We start from the raw sequence: 24,876 nt of genomic DNA, 5'->3' as shown, positions 1-24,876 counted from the left end.
TCCCTCAGGACTTTCCCAATCCCACCAAGCCTCGCTTTCCGTATTTCCCACTCTCCAGCCCATCTCGGGGTGTTTTTGGGAACGGGGCCGTGCCACAGCCGCTCTTCAGCTCCCACTTCCCTGTCACTGCTGTCCCTGCGTGTGCCAAGCTCAGCTCTTGGCTGACAGGTCTGGAATTTCAGTGCCTAAAATTAGGGATGGGGTGGAGGCAGATTCCCAAATTCCTCCCCCGCCCCGGGATGTCCCAGTTCTCCCAGAGCAGACACGGATGTTTTTGGTGCGAGGCTGGAGGAGGAGGCTGAGAACGGGATGTCAATCCCGCAGAAATCCCAGCCACGCTTCCCAGGGGGAAACGGAGCAGAGCCGGGGAAAAGGGGCTGGGGGAAAAGAGCCAGGGGGAAAAAAAGAGGGAAAACACCACGGAACGGGAACCAGCCCCGGTATTTTCTCTGCTGCCACCCCAGGAGGGCCAAGGCTGGTTCTGCTTTGGGGCTGGAGGTGCCACGTGTCCCCGTGGGATGAGTTCCTTAAATCCCATAGGTCCCCAAATCCATGGAATCCCGGACTGGTTTGGGTTGGGAGAAACCTTAAAGATCCCCCAGTTCCACCTCTTTCCATGATCCCAGGTTGCTCCAGCCTGGCCTGAGACACTTCCAGGGATGGGGCAGCCGTGGATTTTCTGGGAATTCCATCCCAGCCCCTCCTCACCCTCCCAGGGAGGAATTCCTTCCCAAAATCCCACCTAAACCTTCCCTCTTTTAGTTTCAAACTGCTCCCCCTTGTCCTGGCTGCTCTTGGATAACCCAGTGCTGCTCCATCTCCTGCTGGACACCTCAAATTCCCAGGGAAAGGAGTTTGGGATGCAGGAATGACATCCTGGGATGGGTTTTCCATGTGCTGCTGGAGCTCGAGCTCAGCCAAGACTCCAGGTCAGGGCCCCTTTGGTTCCCTGCATCCCTTGCAAGGCAAAATTCCCCCTTCCAGGATTTTCCAGCAGCAGCAGGAGGGAGTCTCCCAGCGTTCTGCCCATGGAAAACCAGGAAGAATGGGAGCAGGAGTGGTTTTTCCACAAAGCAAACGAGATATTAGATGAGATATTAGGGGGAAAAAAATCATGGAAATGGTCATAAATATTGGAATGGGCCACTCAGGGAAGTGTTGGAGTCAAAATCCTTGGAAGTGTTGGAAAAACCAATTGGAAAAATTCCCCTGTCAGGATTTTCCAGCAGCAGCAGGAGGGAGTCTCCCAGCGTTCTGCCCGTGGAAAGCTGAGAAGGATGGGGGTGGTTTTCCCACAAAGCTGCCCTCGAAGGGAGCTGGGAGCTGGAAGAGGCTCTGGAGGAGTCTGTGGAGCCCGGCAGGGATTTGTGCCAAGGTTTAAAACCCACCAGGAGCTCATCCCTTAAAGCCGTGACCCCACAAACGTTCCCCAATCGTTCATCTCTCGCTTCCAGGCACTCCTGAAACAAGGTTTGGGAACGGGGTCAGGAAACTCCATCCCGGGAAAGCCCCGGAGCATCCCCGGTGTGAGGATAAACCCGATAGGGATGAGCTTTCAAATGGATAAAATTCCCGATTTCCAGCTTTTCCAGAGGAGCAGCACGAAAACACATCCGTGAGTTCAACCCCGTCCTGCTGCAAAGCAGAGCTGGAGGAAGGAAAGGCCGAGGAAGGAGCGAGCTGTAATTAACTGATTGCAGCTAATTGCTGCGTTTGTCACGAGCGAACACAAAGAACGTCAGTTTATATCAACTTGTAATTCCCTCATTTGGCGGAGCAGACATCAAATATTCATGTTGGAGCAGATTACTGCCTCCAGGACAGCCCGAGGCGCAGGCTGCCGGCACTTTGACCTCTTTTGTTTCAAAGGTTACTCCGGCTTTTGCCTGGAGGAGAAAAAAGGGGAGAAAAAGCCTTAAAATTCACGGAATTCACCTGAAATGTCCCTGCCAGGTTGCAGAATTTGATGCTTTGAAAACAAAAATTAACCCCAATTCAGGCCATTTTCACAAGTTGGAATTGTTTCATTCTCCTTGTGGAGCACGCTGGGACTGCAGGTGTGGGGTGGGGAAAGGGTTGGTGCGGAAAGGATTTGTCATCCCTCAAAAAAACCCCCAGGCAGGTACCTAAAAGACAGAATTCCAGAAAAACCCAAAGTCTCCAAACCCATCCGAGCCCTGAAATTCGAGGAAAGAATTGGTTGAGAGCCCATTCAGCTGCTGGGGATCCCATAAAGTCCGGCTGCACACAGGAGAACCAATAAATAAATATAGACGTAAATATAAATATAAATATAAATCTTTATTATGTATTTATTATATAATTATATTTATACATATAATTATTAATTATACTCATATTTATATTTATATTTATTCTATATTTATTATATATTTATACTTATGATTATTAATTATATTTATATTTATATTTGTATTTGCATTTGTATTTATATTTATATTTACACTTATATTTATACTTACGTTTATACTTATATTTGTACTTATATTTATACTTGCACATATAATATTTAAAATATAAAATATAAAATAAATATAAAATAAATATAAATATAAATATAAATATAAATATAATATTAATATAATTATAAACGAAATATAAAGATAAATGAAATATAAACGAAATATAACTTTAAATACATCAATAAGTAACCTTTTCCTTTAAATCCTTTCCTCTCACCCCACAAAGCAGCAGCGTTTGGAGCAGCCCTGCTTTTGTTGTGACAGCTGCTGCGCTGTCAGATTAGGCCAGAGCACAGCTGTTGGCTCCGTGTTTTCCTCCAAACATGTCCAAACCGCTCAGGATTTGGGAATTTTCCCCTTCAAGCAGCCCCCCAGGAATGCCCCCACCGAGCTAATTGCTCCGACAAAGGCGGGGATTCATTCCGGGCTGCGGAATAAACGAGGGAAGTCGGCCTGCAGCTTTTGAAGGCCGCTTCAAAGGCCGCCTCCAGAAAGGAAAGGTGGGGGCAAAGCAGCTTTTAGTGCCCAGGAACTCCCCAAAAGGCTTTTGGAGATTAAAAACTGAATGTTCTACTTGAGTCAAAAGAGTAAAAAAATCCCTTTCAACTCCGATTCCCCCTCCCCAGGATATTCTAAGACCTCTGCAACGCTCCACGTACTTCATTCCCTTTATTCCAGCTCCTTTATCTGCTCCTGCAGCAGCATTTTGCTCCCTTCCCACCCAACTCCCTGCCAAAGCCTTCCCTGAGTTGGTATTTTCAGGGATTTCAACCTAAAAGAAGCAAATACGGATAATTTAGGGACGGCCCATAACGCTCCCTAATCCCAAAGGGGTCGCTGATGTTTCTTTGGCGTCCCAAAGCCAGGAAAAGCCACATCAGAACCCCCCAAAAACCCCAGCCCAGCTCTGAGCACAAAGGGTTATTCCAGCAGCACATTTCCATGGATGTTCCCTGCACAGGGAATACCGGGAATGTCGCGCCCGGCTGGATGCGACAGCTGCTGCTCCCTGCGGAGCTGATTCAACATTTGCCACCCCCACCAGGGGCAAAATAAAACATTCCCAAAATCAACCCCTGGCGGGAGTTTAAGGAGCAAACCTGACTCGTTCCGCTCATTTAATTCCCTTTACCAGGGCTCCGAGCTGCTCTTTAATGCCTCTCCGGATCAAAAATCTTTCCTTACTCCACGCCAGAAAGTCAAGGAATTGGGACAGGATAAAGGCAAACAAACTCAGACATCCACATGGTTTTTATTTCTGGTTCTGAGGCTCGGGACAGGTTCTCGCAGGACCTCACAGGGCACCAAACCACTGGAAGCGCTGTAGAAAAGTGAAGTTTTATATCAACAGAGCCCCTGTGCCACCAGCACTCACTTCACCAGGGCCTCGATAAACATTCCCACGGAATTTCTCAGCGCTGCCTATTGGAATTCCCAAGGAAACCTCAGGAAGAGCTGGCAGATCCCTCTGCTTCATCAATCCCCAAAATACTGGAGGAAGGATGGGCACCCATCCAGGAGACCCCTTCATAACCCGTATTCACCCCCAACGCGACTTTTTAACGTTCAATACTCAACATTCGGGAAGAATTCCTTCCAACCCTGACGCTCAGGGGCAAAAAGGAGGCGGGCGGAGGGGCTCGGGAACCGCGGGAGCTCCGCTCGCCCCAAACCCGCGGGGTCCGCGCCCCGAACCCCCCGAAAACCCCGGGGGGCGGTGAAAAAGGGAGCCCCGAGGGGCGCCGTGACCCCGACGTGATTCGAACACGCACCCTTCTGATCTGGAGTCAGACGCGCTACCGTTGCGCCACGAGGTCTCGGCAGCGCCCGCTCCGCCCTTGCTACAAGAGCCTGCGCGCCGCCCCTCGCGCAAACTTCCGCTGCCGAGCTTCGCTCGCCCGCCCGGGAATCTCCGCACACCGGGAGCTCTCCGCACACCGGGAGCTCTCCGCACACCGGGAAGCTCCGGTTTCTCCGGGATGGCCCCGCAGCAGCGGCCGCGCCCCCCCCCGCCCCGCCCCGCCCTGCCCTGAGGGGCTCCGAGCCCGCCGCGCTGGCCACGCCCCCTCCACACACGCACATGTGGGCTGTACCACCGTCCGTAGAGGGGTGGCGCGGCCTCACCAGCTGCGCGCTCCAGCGCCCGCGGAGGAGGAATTCCCCCCCCTACCCCGCGGTGGTTTGTCCCACGCCGGCCGATTTAAAGGGGCCGCGCGGGGAGAGGGGCCCGGGACGTGCGATGAGTTGGGGGCGTTCTCAGCCCGGCCGAGCCCAGGGGGTGGGGGGAGTTCTCACCTCCTTTTCCTGCCTTTTTCCATGTGTTTCGAAAAAAAAAGGTCTGCCAGCGAGCTGGAGAGGGACTTTTGATATGGGCATGGAGTGGTAGGATAAGGGGAGTCCCTTTATACTAAAAAAGAGGAGATTTAGATGGGAAATTGGGAAGGAATTCTTCCCTGGGACTGTGAGGAGGGCCTGGTAGAGAAATTGTGGCTATCCCATCTCTGGAAATGTCCAAGAGACTCCACCTTTCCCTGTCTCCCTCCCCAACCTCCCCTTCTGTTCCCATCCCACAGAATAAACCTCAATCTCCGAGCGGTGCCATAAATCCCATTTATTCCCGCAGCTCCACGTGCTGGATGGGCTGGGAAAAAGCTCATTCCAAGCGCAGACAGAGCCGCTCGAAGGAGAATATTCACCGGGAGGAGACGGATCAATAGGGGAGTCTCGGGGCAAACCGCACCCGTAATTTATGGGATCACCGTGTAAACGAGGGGCGATGCAGCGGGAGCCGCCGGGATCGGGGTGTCCGCGGCTCCAGGAGACCTGGAAGCGCTAAAAGGGATCGGCATCCATCGGCTGAGCTCTCCTGATCCCTTCCCATGGCGCTCCCTGATGCTCCTGGATCCCTCCCTGACGCTCCTGGATCCCTTCCTGATGCTCCTGGATCCCTCCCTGATGCTCCTGGATCCCTTCCTGATGTTCCTGGATCCCTCCCGAGGAGGGCAGGGAGAGCCGGGAGATGCCCCAAATCCCGCCGTCCCCCAGAGGACGATGGATGTCGGAAGAAAATCCTCCAGGAAAACGCTAAATCCCGGCCAGCGATGCTCGTTAGGACGGAGCCCAATAATTACTCAAATAAATTGTGGGGTTTTTTTTTCCCCCCATCTGACTTCCAAAGCCTCTGGCTGGGAGTTTTCCCGACATCCCAGGCATCGCTGTGGGGCTGGTTTACGCCTTAACAACCCCCGTGCCCTCCCCCGCATCCATCCCATCCCCAAACAACGGGAATTTCTATTTCAGGGCTCTTTTGGAAAGGGGCATTTTGGGAAGAACCAGCCGAGAAAAGGAGGGAGCAAAATCCCTCACCTCCAAACGACCATAAACTCCACACCCCAAAAATCATCATAATTAATTAATTAATTGGTCTGTTTATTTATTTCTTCCTCTGGCATAGGAATTCCGATAGGAAGCGCTCTGCTCTGTGCGTGGAAGACAGCCGTGCTTATTTACAAACGCCACGGTTATTTTCTCCCCCCCCAAAAAAAACCCAACCCCCCAAAAATAAATGTACAGTACGGATTCCTATGGCTCCTGGGGCCGGGAGATTCCCGAGGAACATCTCAGGAGTCCCTTCCCGATGAAATCCGGGCAGCTGGGATTTAAAAAAAGAAAAAAAAAAAGACAATAAAAAGAGATTAAATTCTTTGATCCGTGTCAGGCAGCAGGAGGGAGAGGCTCGAGGATGGTTCTGTGCCTTTCCTTCTTTTCCAGGGATCGATGCAGGCTGGAATCGGGAAAATTGATGGGGTGGAGCAAAATCCCGAAGCAAAGCCTCAGGTTTAAGTAGGGCTTTGTGGAGTCAGGACCTGCTATGAGGCTGGCTTTGGTTTTGCTGGTTTTTTTGTGTGTTCTTGCATAGGAAAAAACCTGGAGGAACAGGAAAAATCTGGGGGTTGGGAGCCAGTCCAAGGTCATTTCTGCATAATTAATATTTTTCTACGTATCTCGGTGTCAGGCTGTCCCTCTGGATTTATCCTGGAAGAAAACAAGGCTGGAATTCCACCCTCATCTTTACACTTGTGATAAACTCCAGATTAACCCCAAATTAAGTCTTTAAATGCATCGCTCGTGTGGCCACCAGGAATCCTTGTGCAAAAACGAAGTTACATTCAGGAAATGCCCTGTGAGTTCCGCCAACTTCCTCGGATTTTTGTTTGGCCCAGAGCTGATCCCGAAGGTCCTCGCCAAGGGCAGCACTGGGGATGCCAAGGTGGAATTCGGGAGGATCTGCTGATGTGCAAAAATAGGAGCAGACAAAGTCAGCATTTTCCCAAAGCAACGGGAGCTTCCCTGGGCCCACCTGGAGCTGCCTGGGCCCTGTCCTTGCAATAACATTTGGAAAAATGCCGAGTTTTGGGGCAGACGCAAATTATTTTGGACCATAGGAAGACTGGAAGCAGCTGGAAGAAAATCCTGCCCACGGCAGGGAGAAAGGACAGCTTTGACCAGGTGATTTCTGGGGAAAAAAAATTTTAAAGGGTTTTTTGTTGTTGTTGTTTGGGGTTTTTTTCTCTTGGCTGCAGGATCCATTCCTTGGATGCAGGAATTGCCCTGCCTGGAGCAAGCAGGGCCCGTGGTGAGTCCAGTGCTCCAGGTGGAGCTGGCTGGAATTCTGTCCTGCTGGGGAATGTCTGCCTCGGGATCTCCAGGGTGATATTCAGCTCCTTTTTCCCATCTCCAGCAGAAGCTTTAGGAAGGTGGTAGAGGATGAGGAGCTCAGGCTGCAGCTTTCCCCTGGCTTTCCTCCTGCAGCTGCTGCTCGTGGCCTTCCAGCTGAGTGCCCGGGGCCGGGCAGGATCCCTCCAGCACCAGGATCCCTCCAGCACCAGGATCCCTTATCCACCAGGACCCTTCCAGCACCAGGATCCCTCCAGCACCAGGATCCCTCCAGCACCAGGATCCCTTATCCACCAGGACCCTTCCAGCACCAGGATCCCTCATTCACCAGGACAATTCCAGCACCAGGACCTGGGTGACATCCTCGGCGAGGTCATTCCTGGGCTTTGGCTCTTCCCTGGCCTTCCTGGGGAGAGGGAGGGGAGAGGAAATGAGAGAATCTGCAATAAATGAGAGAATCTGGGATAAATGAGAGAATCTGTGGGATAAATGAGAGAATCTGTGGGATAAATGGAGAACCTGTGGGATGAATGAGCGGATGAAGCAGCTCCCCCCGTGCTCCCCCAGCCCCTGATCGCTCAGCTCCCCTTCTCTGCCAAGCACCATCCCGGACACTTTGGATCAGCCCCTGAGCCCCCCGAGACCCCCCCAGACAGGGCAGGCAGAGGTGACACCGCCAGGGAGGTGACGAGAAGGAGGCACCCGCTGTCCCCCCGGCAGTCCCGGCGTACCCAGGGGACAGGAATGGGGTCCCGGGCTGCTCCTCACACGGCCGTCTCCTGCCCCCCGCTGGCCTCTTCCTTCTTCCTCTTCATCTTGCAGAAGCCGTGGAGGCCACAGAAACAGGCGAAGGTGAACTGGGGCATCCCCCGGAGCAGGAGAGGCTCGGGAGCGACCCCGGGAGACCTGGATGGGGACAGGGAGAGGAGTCAGGGCGGCAGCTGGGAGTGCACGGGCAGGAGGGAGGGTGGAGAGCAGAGCCCCAAATCCCAAATCTGGGACGTAAAACTGGGACATCACCCTGGAGCGGGACACATCTCATCCATCTTCAGTCCCTCTCCCTCTCCCTTCCCCTTTCCCCTTCCCCTTTCCCCTTTCCTCTTTCCCTTTCCCTTTCCCTGCCACTCTCTCCCAAATTCCCCACCCCGCCAAACCCGTGGAGACCCAAACTCGCCCCCAGCCCCTCTCTGGCCAGCAGGGAGCAGCTCCCGGTGCCCGTGGAGCTGAGGATCCCTGGGGTTACCCCGGCACAGGGGCAGCACCGGCGGTGCCGGCACAAAGGGGCTCAGCTGGGACCGAATTCCCTCTCTTTGTGTCCGTTTTCCAGCAGATAAAATAATGCCCCAAAGCCCAGCCCACGCCACGGCCCAACAGCTGCAAAATGTAATTATGCAAATGCAAGGCTGGGGGGTTTTAAATAAATAACAAATCCTCGCAGAAATGCTGTCTGAAGGGAAATCTTCACTCGCTCCCTGCTTGAATTCTGAGCTTTTCATCAAATCACAGAATCCCAGACTGGTTTGGGTTGGAAGTGACCTTAAAGCCCACCCAGTGCCACTCCTGCCATGGGCAGGGACACCTTCCACCGCCCCAGGGTGCTCCAAGCCCCGTCCAGCCTGGCCTTGGACACTGCCGGGGTGGAAGCTTCCCTGGATAACCCTGTGCAGTTTGCAGATGGTTTTGCCTCAGAAGGGGCAGTGCTGGTGCTCAGGGGGAGTCTGGATTTGGCATCAGTTCCCATCAACTCCAGCACGGACAGGGAGCACTCGGAGCCTCAGTTTACCCTCCGTGAACTGGGCATGAGCTCGCAGGGTTTGAGGCACTGTTTGGGGCTCCCCATCCCACAACCCTGTCAGAGTTTGGAGCAGCCCTAATTCCCAGCAGGGCCAGGTGGGAGGAAATGAAGCAGCCAGAGCAGGTGGAGCCCCGTCGGTGACAGCGGTGACAGCGCCGGGGGGCGATGCCACATCCCCGCCTTCCCCTTCTCCCTCTTTCCAAGGGGCCCAGCTGCAGCACAAAGCCCGAAACATCCCCTTTAATTCCCTCCTGCCGTCCGCGGCCATCTGGGTACCTGTCTGGGGGCTCCCAAATTCAATCAGGCCACCTCCGGAGCTCACAAATCCCCACGGCCGCCCCTCTAATGAGCGCCCCGCTCTGAATGGCTTCCCCGCACCGCGGCGGGTCCCGGCGTCCCCTCTTTGTGCGGCCGCTTTTTGTGTTCGCCAGCGCCGGGATGGGAATTCGGAGGGAGCGGCTGGGGCCGGGGGGCCCGCGGGGGCCGGGGGGGCCGCTCACCTCCCACCCCCGCGGCCTCCCGGGAACGCGCGGCTCCAGCTGGAGCGGGGAAGGGAAGGGGGGAACAGGGAAAGCTGTGGGGGCTGCTCCAGCGCTGCCCAACCCCGGTCTGGCCGATGCTTTCCTTGCTCCGGGGGTGTTTAACGCTGTCCAGAATAACCAACCCCCCCTCCCAGACCTCCCAGGGTGGTCCCCAGGGGTGCCCTGTGCCACCTCACATCCCCCTGTGCCCGTCCCCCCCCTCCTTGCAGACACAAAACCACCCCGAGAGCCTGGGGGGTCTGGCTGGGACCCCATTAGGGACCTATTGAGATATTTAGAGGGGCTTGTAGCGCGCGGGCTTTTCAGGCTGACCCTCTGCCTCCCATTCAGGCAGGGGACAATGATGAATGAGCCCCGGAGAATGGAGGCAGCCCAGCTGAGGCCGACGCTCCTGTTCCTCTTGAAAAGGTGGAAAAAGGGATCCTGGAGGAGCAAGGAATAATTAAAAAAATTAAATGGACTGGCTTGGGCAGCGCTGACAGAAGCCCTGGCTGATTTGCAAGGGCCGGGCAGGCACCCCAGCCCCGCGCTGCCCTTTCCATTCAAGAGAGAAGATCCTCGGGATAAAACTCAGCTGCAGCCGAGAAAATGCGCGGAGCATTAAAAATGTAAAGCTGGAGAATTCTCTTTAGTCAACTGCATCACCGCGGGCCGTGTTTGTCACTGTCACAGTGATGAATTGGGAGCTGTCTGCAATCAGCATGCTCACTTTAATAATGTCACTTTCCCTGAGCCCGGAAAAATATCTTTCTGAAGCAGCTGGACCGAGTCTGTTCCTTAACCCAGCAATTCCCATTTCCCTGGGATTTGCTGGGCATCCGGGAAAGCTCCTGGCACCAGGAGCAGGTTTAGGAGGGAAGGAGAGCAGGGATGGCTCGGCACAGCCCCACTGCAGGGACACTCCCAGGTGACACCAGTGGCCACCAGCCCCCGGGTTGGGATGCTCAGGCACCAGGATCTTTCATTCCAGCTGATTTTCCTCCCTCTCCCTCAGCTCTCCTACTTCTGGGAGACACCCTTGAGTTGACTTTTTAGCGAATCGGTTGGAAAAAACAACAAGTTTTGCGTTTGAACCCTCGGATTTCCGAGCTGCCTTTGCCGCCGGCGTGCCGGGCGCTTTCCTCGGGAAAGGAGATCATTTGCAATGGAAATCGGGGCTGTACTTTTTGCAGGGAGCCGAATGGAATTGAATTATTTGTGATGAAATGGAGAAAAAAAAATCTCGTTTCATTTGCCTTTCGTGATAACCAGTCCATCCATACCCACAGCCACGATTTTTAGGAAGGAACGATGATTTGGGGATCACCAGCCTGGCTTTCTAAAAGCCACTGAGGAAAACACCCTTGGAAGAGTCACAGCTGGGGCTTGCAGGGATTCCCTCCTGAATCCTGGACTTCTCTGGGTGATGGGGATGCTCCACGTACGGACCTTTGCCTGGGATTCTTGTTCCTTTTGGTTTTTCAGCATCCAAAGTTCAGCTCCTGCATCCCAAAACTCTCTGTTGGGGCATCCTCTCCCTGTGCGGACGCAACCCCTTTCCCACACTCCTCATCCTCTTCCTCCCAGCCCCAAAATCCATCCAATTTAGCATTTTTCCAGCCAAGCTTTCAAACTCATTATTTCCTAGCCTGGCTTTTTAATTTTTTCCCCCCCAAAAAAAACCCTCGGACACTTCTCTGCTTACAACCAGTCCTAAGCCAAACCCCACTTCAAAGCTGCTTCCCTAATGAGCAGCAGAGCTTTAAAAACCCAACAACAGAGGAGCCAGAGGAGGGGATAAAACCCACCTGAAAAGCAGCACCATCCCTTTAAGGGGAGATAATGAAGGGAGAAGATGTTGCCTGGCATGTTTGCAGAGAAACGCTAATTAAAACATCGCTTCTGTAAAGTCTGCTGATCCCATTGATTCTTTCCCCCCACACAGTTAATTTGCTGCTAGCAAGGCAAAGTCGCCAGGGTCCTCATTATAAAAATTTCACTGGCTGCAGCTAATGGTTGTAATTAATAGGTGCAATAAATTTCAAATGGGCAGCCGGGGTGTTCATTAGCTTGGGGCTGACTCAGCACCGGTGGCCTCACCAGTTCCTAAATAACCATTCCCAGGCAGCCGGGAGGAGGAGGAGGAGGAGGAAGAAGAAGAAGAAGGTGCACAACTGGTGCAGCCGTAATTCCCCAGCCAGGGCAGAGCTGGGTAAATAATTCCAGGATTTGTGTCCTTTTAGTCTCGTTTCTTTTTGTCCCGCCGGTGAATTGTCAGTGCAAACCTTCCTCCAGCTCCCCAGCTTTCCCAAACGCCTGGATTTGGGGTGAGATCAGCATTCGAGGAACTGAACCCTCTGAGGCAAAATATCCAACAATAACACCTCACATCCAGGCATGGATCAAACCCAGGCATGGCTTGGGTCGAGGATTTGGGATTTAATGTGGATTTTCACGTCCTGGTTCCTCCTCTCCGGGCATCCCGAGCCAGGGTTGAGCTTCAAACCTGCCCAGGCTCCTGCTGAGCATCATTCCCTGCCTGGAAGATCCCATGTGAGCACCAACCCTCCCAGGGAGGGCGCTGGGTGTCCCACAGGGCCGGGTGCTGCCACAGCTTTGATTAAAAAACTCAGCTTTTCGGTTCATTATCATCTGGCTGTAATTAAAATATTCATAATTGGCACGCTTCCGCCAATTTATCCCCTGGCACCGGCAGCCGCGGGGCTGGGTGACCCAGCAGGGAGGTGCTGCTGCTTCCCTGCATTGCCCATCCCAATCCCCGGCGGAATTTGGGAGCTGGCACCCTGTCCCTGCACATTCCTGAGCCAGAATTTGGGCTGGTGCCCCCCAGGGATGCCCAGGGGCTGATGTGGCAGCACAGGGGCTCCGTGCCGGGACACGAGGCTGTAATTCCCACTCCAGGCAGGACAAGCCCGTGCCTCGCCCGGTTTTGGGATGCTCCACACCCAGAGCCCGGCAGGAGCCCGGCCGGGGGATGCCTCCCTCACTCATTATCTGTAATTAGTGCTTGTCCTGCTCTCCACCATCACTCCTGCGAGCTCAGGAAGGACCAGCGAGTGCTGGAGGGGTCCAGCTGCTCCAGAATTTGCCTTTGCCAGGTGTTTTTGGGCACAGAACTACCCGGGAATGGCTCGGAGCCGCTCCTCCTCCAGCTCCTTTCAGCCCAGCGCTGGGATGAACTGGGAGTCCGCCGGGCGCCTGTTCAGAACCAGCCGAATTCGCGAAGATGCTTTGAAAATTCTCACCCGATCCCGCTTTCTTCCGCCCTGCCGTGAATGTTTCATCAGCCGGGGCAGCCGCGGAGGGGGCCCAGCCCTGCCCTGGCCGCGGGCAGCGCTCGGAGCCGTGCGGGCGGAGCCGCGCCAATCGAAAGGTGCCCGGGAGGTGATGCCAGCCGGGCTGGGAGCTCGCCTGGCGCTGGCAGCTCCTCCTCGGAACGATGGAGCTTTTCCAAGGGGCTCTGCCAAGGTTTTCTGCTCGGCAGCGCTTTCATGGGAACGCTCAGGGGGCGCTCGGGGGACCCAGATCTGGATGGGGTCTGTGGGGTGCGATCGGCAGGAATGGGGTCTGTGGGATGGGGTCTGTGGGATGGGATCGGCAGGAATGGGGTCTGTGGGATGGGGTCTGTGGGATGGGATCAGCAGGAATGGGGTCTGTGGGATGGGGTCTGTGGGATGGGATCAGCAGGAATGGGGTCTGTGGGATGGGGTCTGTGGGACATGACCTGCGGGATGGGGTCTGTGGGGTGCGATCAGCAGGAATGGGGTCTGTGGGATGGGGTCTGCAGGAATGGAGTCTGTGGGACATGATCTGCGGGATGGGGTCTGCAGGAATGGGGTCCATGGCAGTGGGATCTGTGGGATGGGGCTCCTGCGAGCCCCTGACTGAAAACCTCGACTCAGATCTCTCCAAATCTCTCTGTTAAAGCCCTGGGGGGGCTGGGGCTGGCAAAAAACACCAGGAGATTGGGCACAAAGTTGCCAGGCCTGGCTGCTGACCACCAGCCACCCCCACCAGCGTGCCCAGCCCGTTTCCTCCCCCCAGCTGCACACAACTGGCCGTGCTCCCTCCGTTCCTTTCCAGCCTCATCCGTGCCTTGCTAAAGGAAAATCAATCCAATGAAAGGCAGTGACAGCCATTCCCGAGGCTGCGGGATCCGGGAGCGCAGACAGGCTGCCGATATTCCTGCCTGGAGCTGCTGTGCCCATGGTAGGCATGGAAATATCCACAGAGGCCGGTGTTTGGGGCTGTCCCATCCCTGGAGGTGTCCAAGGCCAGGCTGGACAGGGCTTGGAGCACCCTGGGACAGTGGGAAGTGTCCCTGCCCATGGAATGGGATGAGCTTTAAGGTCTCTTCCCACCAAACCATTCCAGGAATCCTCGTGGTGACAGCGGGGACCATCCCGAGAGGATTTTCCTTCCCCACCACAACACTTTGGGTCGCAACAAAACAAAATGGCAAAAACGGGGGAGGTTCGGGTTCCTTGGCCCTGCTCTCCCTGCCTCGGCACCCTCATTCCAGGCTCCCATTCCCGGTCTGGAGCAGCCCCGGGGCGGGGGCGGAGGGGCCAAGCCAAGCGTGTCCCTCTGCCCGGCGTGAATGGCTCGGGGCAGGCATTGTCACGGGTGAATTTTCTGAATGAGCAAATCCTCATTAAAAAATAATTAAAACAGCCCGGCGAGATTGGCTTAATTCCTTTCATTTTGACGGATGGTGTTTGGTTTGGATGATTTATGTGCCAGCTCTCCCGCTTTCATTGTCGGAACTCATGGGATTTCACCATTTTCTTCCTTCCACACCTCCTTGAGTCATGGGATTACAGCTGAACCTCAGCTTTTTCCCCCTTTTTTTTTTTGTTTTTTTCCAAGGACTATTATTTTTAAGGATGCATTCCAGGCTGGTGAAATAAACTTGAAAGGCTGACACCCAAATGAGTCAAAGCTCAGGAAGTGAGAAAAGAAAAAACTGAAGGAGGGAGAAATTGCTCGTTTCCTGCTCTGCGAGGGAGGGTGGAACCCCACGAGGTTGTTGGGGTGGTTGTGGAGGTGGTGGGGGCTGCAGGAACGGGATGGGGCCTGTGGGAGTGGAGTCTGTGGGGTGGGATCTGCAGGAATGGGATCTGAAGCCGTGGGATCTGCAGGAATGGGGTTGGTGGGATGGGATCTGCAGGAATGGGGTCCATGGCAGTGGGATCTGCAGCACCCCCCTCCTCTTCCGCCCCATGGCTCCAGCAAACTTCACCTTTGCACATTTCAGAAGTCCCAATTTGCCAAACCCTGCCCTATAACTAAACCCATCCTCCTCACATGCCCCTGGCCACCACCTCCCCTCACCACCCTCATGACCCCGGCCAGGCCACGACCTTCTGGGAGCTGTGGGGACAAACTGGGTGGCCCCAGCTCTGTGGTAGGAGACGGGGCTGGAGGTGCCCAAACTTCCCTGAACCCCCTTCTCAGGGGAGCACAGGGCTGCTGCCAGCACCTGGAAAATGCCATTCACCCTTGGAAATGACCTTGGAAATGCCCTTGGCCTCTTCCCGGCGCTTTTGTCCCCCGGGATGCAGGTGGGGACTCTTTGAACCGTGCAAGAAAAGCTCCATCCCAAAGAAAATCGGCTCCCTCGCCGCTGCTGAATGGGGCCGGCCCCACCATCCCCAGCCCCTTTTGTCTCCCCTCCCTCTACCCCATCCCTCTGGCTCAGGCCCTGCAAGGCTTCAATGCCCCCTTTCACTCGGTGTTTGGCCCCAAACAAATTTGAGTGGCTCGAGAGGGGCTCGGGGAGTCGGTGCGGAGGTGCCTGGAAGGTGGAGTCCCTCCTCTGTGTAGCCCATGGCTTTTCGCCCTACATGAGTTCGGGAAAGCAATCACATAGGAATAAAAAGCCATAGACCACAGCAGAGGGCTTACCCTGGACAAGCCAGCAGTCTTTGGGAAAAGGGGAGGGAGAAGGGAAAGGAGAATGGGGGAAAAAAGTGACTCTTTGGGCTAAGTTGTCCTCCCTCCTTGTGACCAGCAGGAGCTCAGCCCCAAAAACAGAGTGGGTTCCCCCACAACCCCAAAACCAGGATGAGTTCCCACCCCAAACCCCCCTCAGCACCACGGGGTGGCTTCTCCTGGGTTACCCAGGGCTCAGGAAGGAGCAATCCCAGCCTGGAATGCTCCCCTCTCTCAGCAGGGAGCTGACCCCAGAGGAGGACCCCGCATCCTGGATGCTGTGAGGAGCTGGGATTGCAGGGACAGCTTAAAAGCCACGGTGCCATGGCCAGAATTAATTGCAGCGTGCCCTGGGAGCAGCCATGGAATGGTTGATTTCCCCTCACCCGGTGTCCTGGCCACGGCTCCACCTCATCCCCGTCAGCACCTGGCATCCTCTCATCTGTGCTGCTTCCCAGAATCCCAATGAACCCGACAAACCTGGAGTTAAAACCCGGGCGGCCGCTCTGGCTGCAAATGGAGCAGCACAAATTTCCACCTGCAGATCCAGCATCCTTCTCCGAGCAGGAGCTGCTGGAGCCCGCGGCATAAATCCCATTTTTGGGGAGAAGCACTCACCTTGGGGTGCAGCCGCAGCCTGCCGCGCAACTCTTTGGAAAATCTGACCTGTAGGGCCACCAGGGGATTGCCCGGGGTGGCTGAGCAGGACCGGGATCTGAAGCCCGTGGTGGCCCCGCTGCCCCCAGAGCTCACCTGGCTGCAGGGGCGGCGGGTGCTCGGCCAGGTTCATCCAACAGAGCCGCCTTTGTGGGCTCAGACAAAGGCCCAAAGAAAGGTCTGGCTGCCAACCCTCCTCCCGCTCGCTTCCCCCGCCGCCGCTTCCCCCCTCGCCCCCCCGGGCCTTTTCGGGGGAGTTTCCGTCTCCGGACCCACAAAACAGGCGCTCGGGACAAGGGGATGCGTTTCAGGGGGCAGAAGCTCTGCCGAGAGCTGGACACGGCCCTGATTCTTCAGGAAAAGCCTCTCGGCACCTGGGGGAGCTCCTTGGGTGGCACCAGAGCTGCGCAGGTTGTCCCTGGGAATGCTCTGGCCTCCGCCTTTGCTCCCTCCCCCTGCCAGGACACGGCTCGGCTCGTTCATCAGCGGCTGTTAATTGCCAGGGGCTGATGAGGTCAGGGTGCGAGACTCCCCAGAATCCCTGGGAAATCCCGGTTCTCAAACGCCCCAGCCGCCAGGACGGGAGGCAGGGAGGGATTTTGCTGTGGTTTGCAGTAGAAAAGAGCACGACTTTGACCTACAAACCGAACTCCTGGAGCGCAGGGCGGCTCTGAACTGGCATTTTCCCAAGGTTTTCCCTCTTTTATTTCCCATGAATGGTGAGGGGAAAGGGCCACCGTGTCCCCCACCTGTGACACGGCCACAGTCCCCTCCAGCCCCTCCCCAGGACGGTGTCCCCTCCTGGTATCCCAAAACATGGAGCTATTCCAGAGCGTCACTTGATCCCAAAATTCCATCCTTGGGAGCAGGTGCTGCTCTGGGAAGAGCTTTTGGGAAAGCCCCCAGCTATGGGGTGCACGCCAGGAGCCCCCACATGGATCCCTGCACCCACCCACCCCTAATCCCCATGGATCAGCCCTAATCCCCATGGATCAGCCCCAGTCCCATCGTGCGGGGGGCGAGTCTGTCAATTTGTCCTTCGCGGCTCTTTGGGACGTGGCCCTGTGGCACCCAAGGCCTTCCCACGGAGGTGGCACCTGGCAGGGCACAGGCTGCTGTCCCCAGCACGGCAGCGCGAGGACACGTGTCCATCCCAGCGCCACCATCCCCTCTCCACGCCGCAGGGACCCCAGGACTGCCCGGAGCCGCCGGCCGAGCGCGCTGAGCTCACCTTTGGCAGAGTGGCACCGTCTCCGCGGGAAGGGCCCGGTGCCAGCGGGGACAGGGCTGGCATGGCGGGGACAGGGCTGGCATCACCGTCCTCTCCTTCCCCCGGTCCCCGCGGGGATGCCCGGGGCTGGGGGTGCCCAGCGCTGCCTGGGGGGGGGGGGGGGGGGGTCACCCCGCTGCTCTGAGGCTCTTTTGGACCCCCCAACCTTTCTCTTGTTGCCACCGCAGCACCCCCGAGCTGCGCGGGCACATGGCTGGGGTGGTTGTGCCGCGAGGGGCTGGGAGCGGAGGGAGGGAGGGAAGCGGGGAAGGAGGGAGGGAGAGAGGGAGGGAGGGAGCGGGGTCAGGTATTTCTCCATCCCTGGCTCCGGAGGGCCGCTAACAAAGGCGCTATTGAACTGCAGCCGCTCTGGTCTGTGAAGCAGAAACCTCTTGTATCTGCTCCGGTGCTTTGATCTCCCTCCCCCGGTGGGATGGGCATTACTCATGTCCTGCTGCTCGGGCACCGCTGCCAGCGCGGCACGGCGGGGACAAACCCCCGCTCGTCACCGCGGCGTCGGGAAATGTCCCGCCGGCATCACGCACCCGCCGCTCACCCCACTCCTGTCCTCCCTCTCTGCCTTTCCTCTGCAACCCCCCCCCAAACCCCTCCATCCTCGCAGATCCCAAACTTTCGGGGGTCGGCGCGGTGCTCAGCCGAGCGTAGGGGCGGGAGGAGCCGCGCTCTGCGCCGCGCATTCCTCTCCTGTAATTAAAGCCGGTGCGCTGGGTGGAGGGGGAATTTCCCAAAGGGTTTTACTGGCGTGTGGACAAGGGTCAGACAATGAGAACATTTGACAGGGTGCCCAAATCCGCTGTATCTTGGATACGCTCAAAGCCTCCCCCGTGCTCCTCGTCCCAGGCTCTCCTTTGGGGGAGGTGGGGGAGGTTGGGGCAGGTTCGGAGGTGGCGACGGCGCGGGGGGAGCTTGGGGATTCTCACAAAAACCCCGCAGCTTTCAACCCAGCCAGGCTGCCCCAAAAATGCCAATGCTTGAACAGCACAAGCTCTGGAACCACACTCCCGGCGGGATGCGCCTGGAAGTCCTGGGAAGAGGCATCAAACGCACCTTGGAGACTCTCAGCGCTCGGATCGGTGCTTTAAAAAGTGCTCTGCTGCCTTCAGCAGGTCCCTGCCTCTCTCCCTGCGGATCCAGGGGCACTGGGGGCTTATCCCGGTTTTGCCAGTCCCATGGGATGCTCTGACAACCTGCCCAGAAACCATCCCAGTTTCCCAAAAGCGCTCGAGTGCCTTTGGAAATCTCACTCCTTCCTGACTCTCCAGCTCATTTGCAGAAATCCTGGCAGCTCCCACAGCACCCAGAGGGGCTCGTGTGGGAATCGCCTCTGGAGCAGGGAGGCCCCTGGGGTGACCACACGGCAGCGCCCAAAATGAGGGCACCCGGAATTAGAACATGGGAGGGATCCTCCATGGAGCCAAGGGCTCCCAGCACCATTCCCGAGGCGCATTCCTGCTTTTCCCAGCTCCCGGGTGTGGGGAGAGCCCGGGGACGTGTGCAGAGCCTGTTTGTGTCCCCGCCGTGGGGTGGACACAAATAAAACCCCCCGAGAACTGGGATGGACAGATGGACAGACAGATGGATGGACACTCCAGAGCAGAGCCGGGAACATCGTGTTTTCCACAGAGATCCACACCAGTTGCATCCCCATGGAGGCAGACTCAGCCTCTCTTTTGGGGGATCAGCTGCAGCTCCCCCTCCCCAGGCCCAAACCGGCTCGTGCCCCATCAGGCCCTGATTCCTGGTGGATTTTTAAACATCAACCCTCAGAATTTTGGGGAGTTTGGGAGTCAGAATTTGGGCAACGATCCATTTGCAAACTGTCTTGCCAAGTGGCTCCAGCACAGCCAGATTAGATCTCCTAATCACATTTCCGAGGCGCCCGGGATCATGGATTGGGGATTTAGAGAATATTCGTCATTGTAACAATGTCATTTCCCAGCCCTTACCTCGTTCTCCGAGTCATTATGCCCGGACTTTATGGCTTCACGGGAACATCTCCCAAGGAAAAGGGAGGCTCCGGAACATTTGTGGTGCAGCTGAAGGTGCACCGGTTGTCTGTCACCTGCGCCTCCCATGGACGGGGTGATTCTGGGGTTATTTATGGGTTTTAATCAGCTTCCTCATCACCACCTGATTTTCTACTGAAAGCTGCTTGAACAGAACCCAAATCTTTGCAGAATTCCTGATAAATCTTCCAGGAATAAAAAGCAGGGAGGGGAGGGACCAGGGAAGCTGAGGAACGGCCCAGATCCTGCAAAGCTCGGGAGAGCAGAGCTCCCCTGCTTCCCTGCGGAGCTGAGGGTGAGACCACAGCATCTCCAACACCTTTATGGAGGCATTCCAGGGAAATGAGCTCCATAAATCCCTGTTTGCAGCCACAGCAGCCACGGCAGCAGCGCAGGCAGAGCTGCAGCATCACAGGCAGAGCCCGGCTCCCTTCCCCGGGATGCAGCCATGGAAAACCACTTTGGGAAGGGCCAAACTGCTCCTGGTTTTCCAGGTGCACACACAGCCAGGGGCTCCTTCCAGGGCACAGAATCCAGTGTTGAACTGCTCCGGTTTGTTTGGAGGAGGGAAAAGAGATCTTTCATTCCTGGCTGCTTTTGCACTTCGCTTCATTCCCGTTGGGATGCTCCTGCCCACCCCTCTCCAGGAGCGCAGGTGTTGCCCCCTGGCAGCCCAGGAGATGTTTCCCTTTTCCAGTGAGCATTCCAGGCTTTCCCTGAATTGGATTTGTGTATGAAAAGTGGGGCTGGAGAGGTGCTGAGGGGACAGCGCTGTCCCCACACCGGGCAGTCCCACGGGATTGGCTTTTCCATGGGTGCCCGAGGTTGCAGGAATGTTCCCCCTGGGACAGTTTTGGGCCAGGAGGGATATTTTGTGTCTCCAGTTCGTTTGTGCCACTCAGCTTCAGGCACAACACCAGCCTGGAGGAGCTGCAACCTCTCCTTCCCACTTTTCCATCTGGAGCAGCACGCCGCTTCCAGCCCTCCTTCCCTCTCCCCCAAACGACTATTTTAGGTGACGGGAAATGCAGCGAAAGGTTTTTCTTTGTACCGAGCAAAGTATCCTCCAACCCTAAATGATTTCGTTTCTCAGCTTGCTGGGATAATTCAGGGTAAATTCATTTCTGTTTGACCCCTCGGTGCTCTGCAAACCAACAAATCCATCCTGAGCAGGGAACCGACCCTTGGAGAGGCCCCAGGATCCCAAAATCGTGACTTGTGTGCCCCAGGTCACAGCCCAAATCCCTCTGCTCAGCCCCACTGCCCTTTGCAGAGCACCAATTCCTCTGGATTTATTTCCAGGTGGAAGGATGGGAGAGGCAGAGAGGGAAGGGACGAGATAATGACCCAGATCTGCTCCTGCTCCCTCACCATCAATTTTTCCATGGAGCCCATTAGGAGACGGCAACAGCAGCTTGGGAATCCAGGTAAGGCCCTCGCTAACAAGATCCTCCTGGGCCTTTTAGCACCTTCCTGGTCACAGATATCTCAGCTCCTGCAGCCCCAGCTGTAATTAAGTCTGGGCTGCGAGGCAGGAGATGCCACAGGAGCTGGGGGGGAATCTGTCTCGATTTGCTGGAGCAGCTGCAGGGCTGGTGAGGGATGGTTTGGATCAGGCAGGGATTGGAGCTTGATGGCCTGGATCTGGATCAGGCTCAGTGGCTTGGATCAGGCAGGGATGGGGGACTGATGGTCTGGTTCCATCAGTTGTGGCGAGTCAGTGGTCTGGATCTGGCAGGGATGGGGGGTCAGTGGTCTGGATCTGGATCAGGCTCGATGGTCTGGCCCTGGCAGGGATGACGGGTGGATGGTCTGGTTCCATCAGGGATGAGGGGTTGGTGGTCTGGTTCCGTCGGGGATGAGGGGTCGATGGCCTGGCCCTGGCAGGAATGGGGGAGCTGCCCCTGAGCCACCCTGGGTGCTTCAGGGGCTGGTCCCTGGTGAGGGATCCCTCGTTCTCCAAGTCATGATGACTTTTTGCCTTTATAGGAACATCTCCCATGGAAAAGGGAGGCTCCAGAACCTTTCTTGCACTGGTGCTCCGGACAGCTGAAGTGGCAGAGGGTGTCAAGCCTCACGCAGCTTTTCCTGCTCTCCCAGGGTTTGAGAGACCCTGTCTGGGTGCTGAGGGGCCAGGTTTGCTCTGGGTTTGGGGTTTCAGGGTTGTGCTGAGCAAAGGGAAGGTCCTGACAGCCGAGCTCAGGCTGACCCCAGGTCTTGGGCAGCTCAGTGCAACAGGCAAAGGATGCGTGTAGGAAATGTGGGACTGGAATGAGGCAGCACATGGAGTAGCCCCTGGAGAGGGAGCAGGGCCATCCTAGAGGCTGTTGGGCAGCCGGAGTGCTGGGGGCATCTTCCGTGTTGGGTCCAAGGGGAGGCAGATGTGGGGCCACTGCTGGCCCCGTTGCTCCCTGTTATTCCCCGTTATTCCCTGTTATTCCCCATTATTCCCTGTTGCTCCCTGTTATTCCCTGTCCCCAGCTATTCCTCCTGTTCTGCTGACTCGTGACACAACGTGGCACCTCTCAGCACGAGCAGGAATTCACCTGGAGCCGGTGTCCCTTCGCCACCCCGGAGCCGGTCCCTTCCCTACTCGCCCCCCCTGGGCAGGGCACTGGGGGCTCACTGTCCCCTCCCAAGGGACAGCCACACCTGCAGCGTGGCCCAGCCCCACGGGGACACGCACAGGGGCAGTGTGAGGGGTGTCCCACCCCTGTCCCGGAGCCTGCTGTCCCTGCCTGGAGCCAGCCCAGCCCTGCTCCCACCCAGCCCTGCTGCTGCTGCAGGTCTGCCACTGCTCCCTGGGGACACACAAAAACCAGGAGGGGACATTGTCTGAGCCCCTCTGGGCACTCCCAGCCCGCTCATCAGAGAGGGGCCCAGGGCTTCTGTCCCCCTCCCCTCTCCTCAGTGGCATTGGAGCTGCTGGCAGGGAAAAAAATCCTCATTTTCCTGAGCGGGTCTTGCAGTCCAGACGCGTGAGAGCACCGGGCACCGCCACACCACATGCACAGAGCCCCCACACCAGCCCCCAAATCCCTGCATGAGCCACTGGGACCCATCTGGGCTACCCAGACCTCTCAGGACCCCCTCGTTTTCGGCACCACAACACACCTGAACGAACAGCAGCAATCAGGTGACACCAAAATCGCGGCAATTCCTCTCTCCAAGTCCTTAATCTGCTTTCTTCTGGCTGACATCACCGCTCAGGTTGATACACGAGCTGCTTCCCTTATCTTTCTTTGGGATTACCTCATCGGAGAGGACCCGGAGAGCCTCCCTCTCCCTCTCCCTCTCCTCCCTCTCCCTCTTCCAGCTCGGGGCTTGGAGCTGCAAGTTTGCAGCCGGAGGAAGGAATCGCTGGGATGCGGCTCCAGCAGCACCCCCAGCCCTGCCGGCCACTTCCTCCCGCATCCTTCCAGGATCCGGGGATATCCAGCCAGGCGCAGGCAGCGGCAGATCGGCTCCCTGCCCTTCAGAAAGCAAGATGCACCTTCTGCAGCAGGCAGAGGCTCCGTGGGGTTTGTTCCCGCTATAAACAATGCCAAAGTGTTCGCACGCACGCAGAGCCCAGTCCTGCGAACCCCCCGCCTCACCTGGGAGAGACGAAAAACTTAAAACGTAAATTCGGGTACGGGAGCACCCATTCCAGCCCCGGCGGAACCCAACCGTTAACGAGCTCACGTGTAATTAACTGATAACTGCCTTAACATGTGTTGCATGTAATTCTCTGTCAACATAAATAGTGGGGATGTAGCATGAATATACACACACATCTCACAGATATTCACCCAGAGATGAATTTTCACCAGCTCGGAATTATTCTCACCCAAAACAAAGCCAATTTAATTTTTCCCCAAGCTCACCAGCTACCTCCACAAGAACAGAACCGCAGCAAGCCACAGCCACCCTTCGGCTACAACACCGCCAGGAGAATTAAATCCATATATTCCCACGTTCTCGGCACAGACTGAGGGCTCGGATCGCTTTGGGATGCTCCAGGCTGGCATCCCCGGGGATGCTGCCCAGGAAAGGCAGCCGGGAGCGGGGGGATGCAGGTGCCTGCGGGTGCTCCGCGTGTGCTCAGCGCCGATCCCACCGCGGGCTGAGCGTTCCCCCGGTGCCCCCACTCGCCCTCACGCACGCAACTCCTGCAGGCAACGCTCCAGACAAAGAAAGCGAGAGAAAAAAACGCCGTCTTACTTTTTTTCCTCCTTTTTTTTTCCTCCTGCTTTCTTCCCCCCTCCTCTCTCCTCCCGCAGCCTCACCCGCGGGACTCCAGCGATTCTTTTTTTTTTTGGGGGGGGGGGGGGGGATCCTGCAAAGCAACTTCAGGAGGCGCCGGGCGCTGCTCGGAGCCGAGCGGAGGCACCGGGGAGAGCTCGGCCGGCGGAGAAGAGAAGGAACAAAAGCCCCGGCGCTGCCCGAGCGGTGCTGAATAGGTGTCTTCCTAATTGTAAAGGGGATTGTTGAGGCTGTGTGTGGCTGCGGGGCGGGAGGGGGCGGGTGAAGGGGCGATGGGGAGAGGCCTCCCTCCCTCCCACCCGGCTGGGGCCGGGCCGCCCGCAACCCCGAGCCGAGCTGGTGCATAAATTATCTCCTGGCTCTCCATCTCTCGCCGCCGGAGCCGCGCATCCCCGGCAGTTTCCCATTCCCCGCACGGCCGATGCGGTACCCGGGGCACGGACCCCGCTGCCCCCCGCCCCGGGCAGCGATGCCGCCTCTCCTCGTCTCTCCCCGGCTCTCCCGGCTCTCTACGGCTCTCCCGGCTCTTCCCGGCTCGCCTCTCTCCCGCTTTCCTCCTTCCTGCTTTGTCTCCGGCCCCGTCTCGCAGCCGAGCAGACACAAAAGAGCCTCTGACCTGGGGGGAGAAATCCCCTTTTCCGGGAAAAAAAAGCCCACCCGAGGTCTCCGGTGCGCGCTTTGAGCAGGCAGGGGAATTAAAAATAGCTGGGCTAGCTCGGAATCGGAGGCAGCATTCCTCCCCTAATGAGTCTAATTAGCGGGGTGAGAATGGAAGCGGCTTTCCCTGCGCCTTTCCCTGTCTGCAAGCACTGCCCGTGCTCTTCCAGGGGCTTTTGGGGGAAAACGGCGTTTTCCCACTTCCAGGAGCTGCTGGGGCAGGAGCTGTCCCTGGGTGCAGCTCTCGACCTACGCCTCAGCTGCCTTAAGCACCTCCGTCTCCAACCAGAGAGGGTCAGACAGGATTAAACCCCAAACGCGCATCCCGAGTCCTCCGGGGCTTGGCAAAGCAAAGACAAGTCGGATTTGGGACCTTTTTTTTTTTGGTTGGTCCTTTCCGCGGCTCGTTGCTGTCCCTGCACCTCAGCTCTCCCAAATCCCGGGCTGTCAGTGGAACAACGAGGGATTCAGTGGGGATTTAGCCGGGCTCGGGAGCCAGATCCTCCTCCCGTGGCAGCGCCCGAGCCGCCTGAGCACGGCATTACCTCACCCCGAGCCGGGACAGCGGGTGCGGGGCTGCTCTGCCCTG

General features: G+C 56.9%; 2 long non-coding RNA genes and 1 other non-coding gene across 3 annotated transcripts; all 3 read right to left on the bottom strand.

Annotated features, from left to right (window-relative positions):
- Window positions 1-3,716: 3,716 nt before the first annotated feature.
- On the bottom strand, window positions 3,717-4,475 carry LOC120411288. The gene is made up of 2 exons (XR_005603669.1): window positions 4,256-4,475; window positions 3,717-3,804 (listed from the first exon to the last, which is right to left on the bottom strand). It is a non-coding gene; the product is annotated as an uncharacterized LOC120411288 (long non-coding RNA).
- TRNAW-CCA lies at window positions 4,229-4,300 on the bottom strand. Its single transcript has one exon. It is a non-coding gene; the product is annotated as a tRNA-Trp (tRNA).
- Window positions 4,476-5,890: 1,415 nt separating the features above from the next.
- On the bottom strand, window positions 5,891-17,836 carry LOC109145268. Its single transcript, XR_005603662.1, has 3 exons — window positions 17,320-17,836; window positions 7,892-8,066; window positions 5,891-7,566 (listed from the first exon to the last, which is right to left on the bottom strand). It is a non-coding gene; the product is annotated as an uncharacterized LOC109145268 (long non-coding RNA).
- Between the last annotated feature and the right edge of the window lie 7,040 nt (window positions 17,837-24,876).

Source organism: Corvus cornix, chromosome 26, assembly GCF_000738735.6.
Source record: "Corvus cornix cornix isolate S_Up_H32 chromosome 26, ASM73873v5, whole genome shotgun sequence".
NCBI lineage: Eukaryota > Metazoa > Chordata > Aves > Passeriformes > Corvidae > Corvus > Corvus cornix.
The sequence above is the reverse complement of the archived record's forward strand: the minus strand, read 5'-3'. Positions and strand labels throughout refer to the sequence as shown.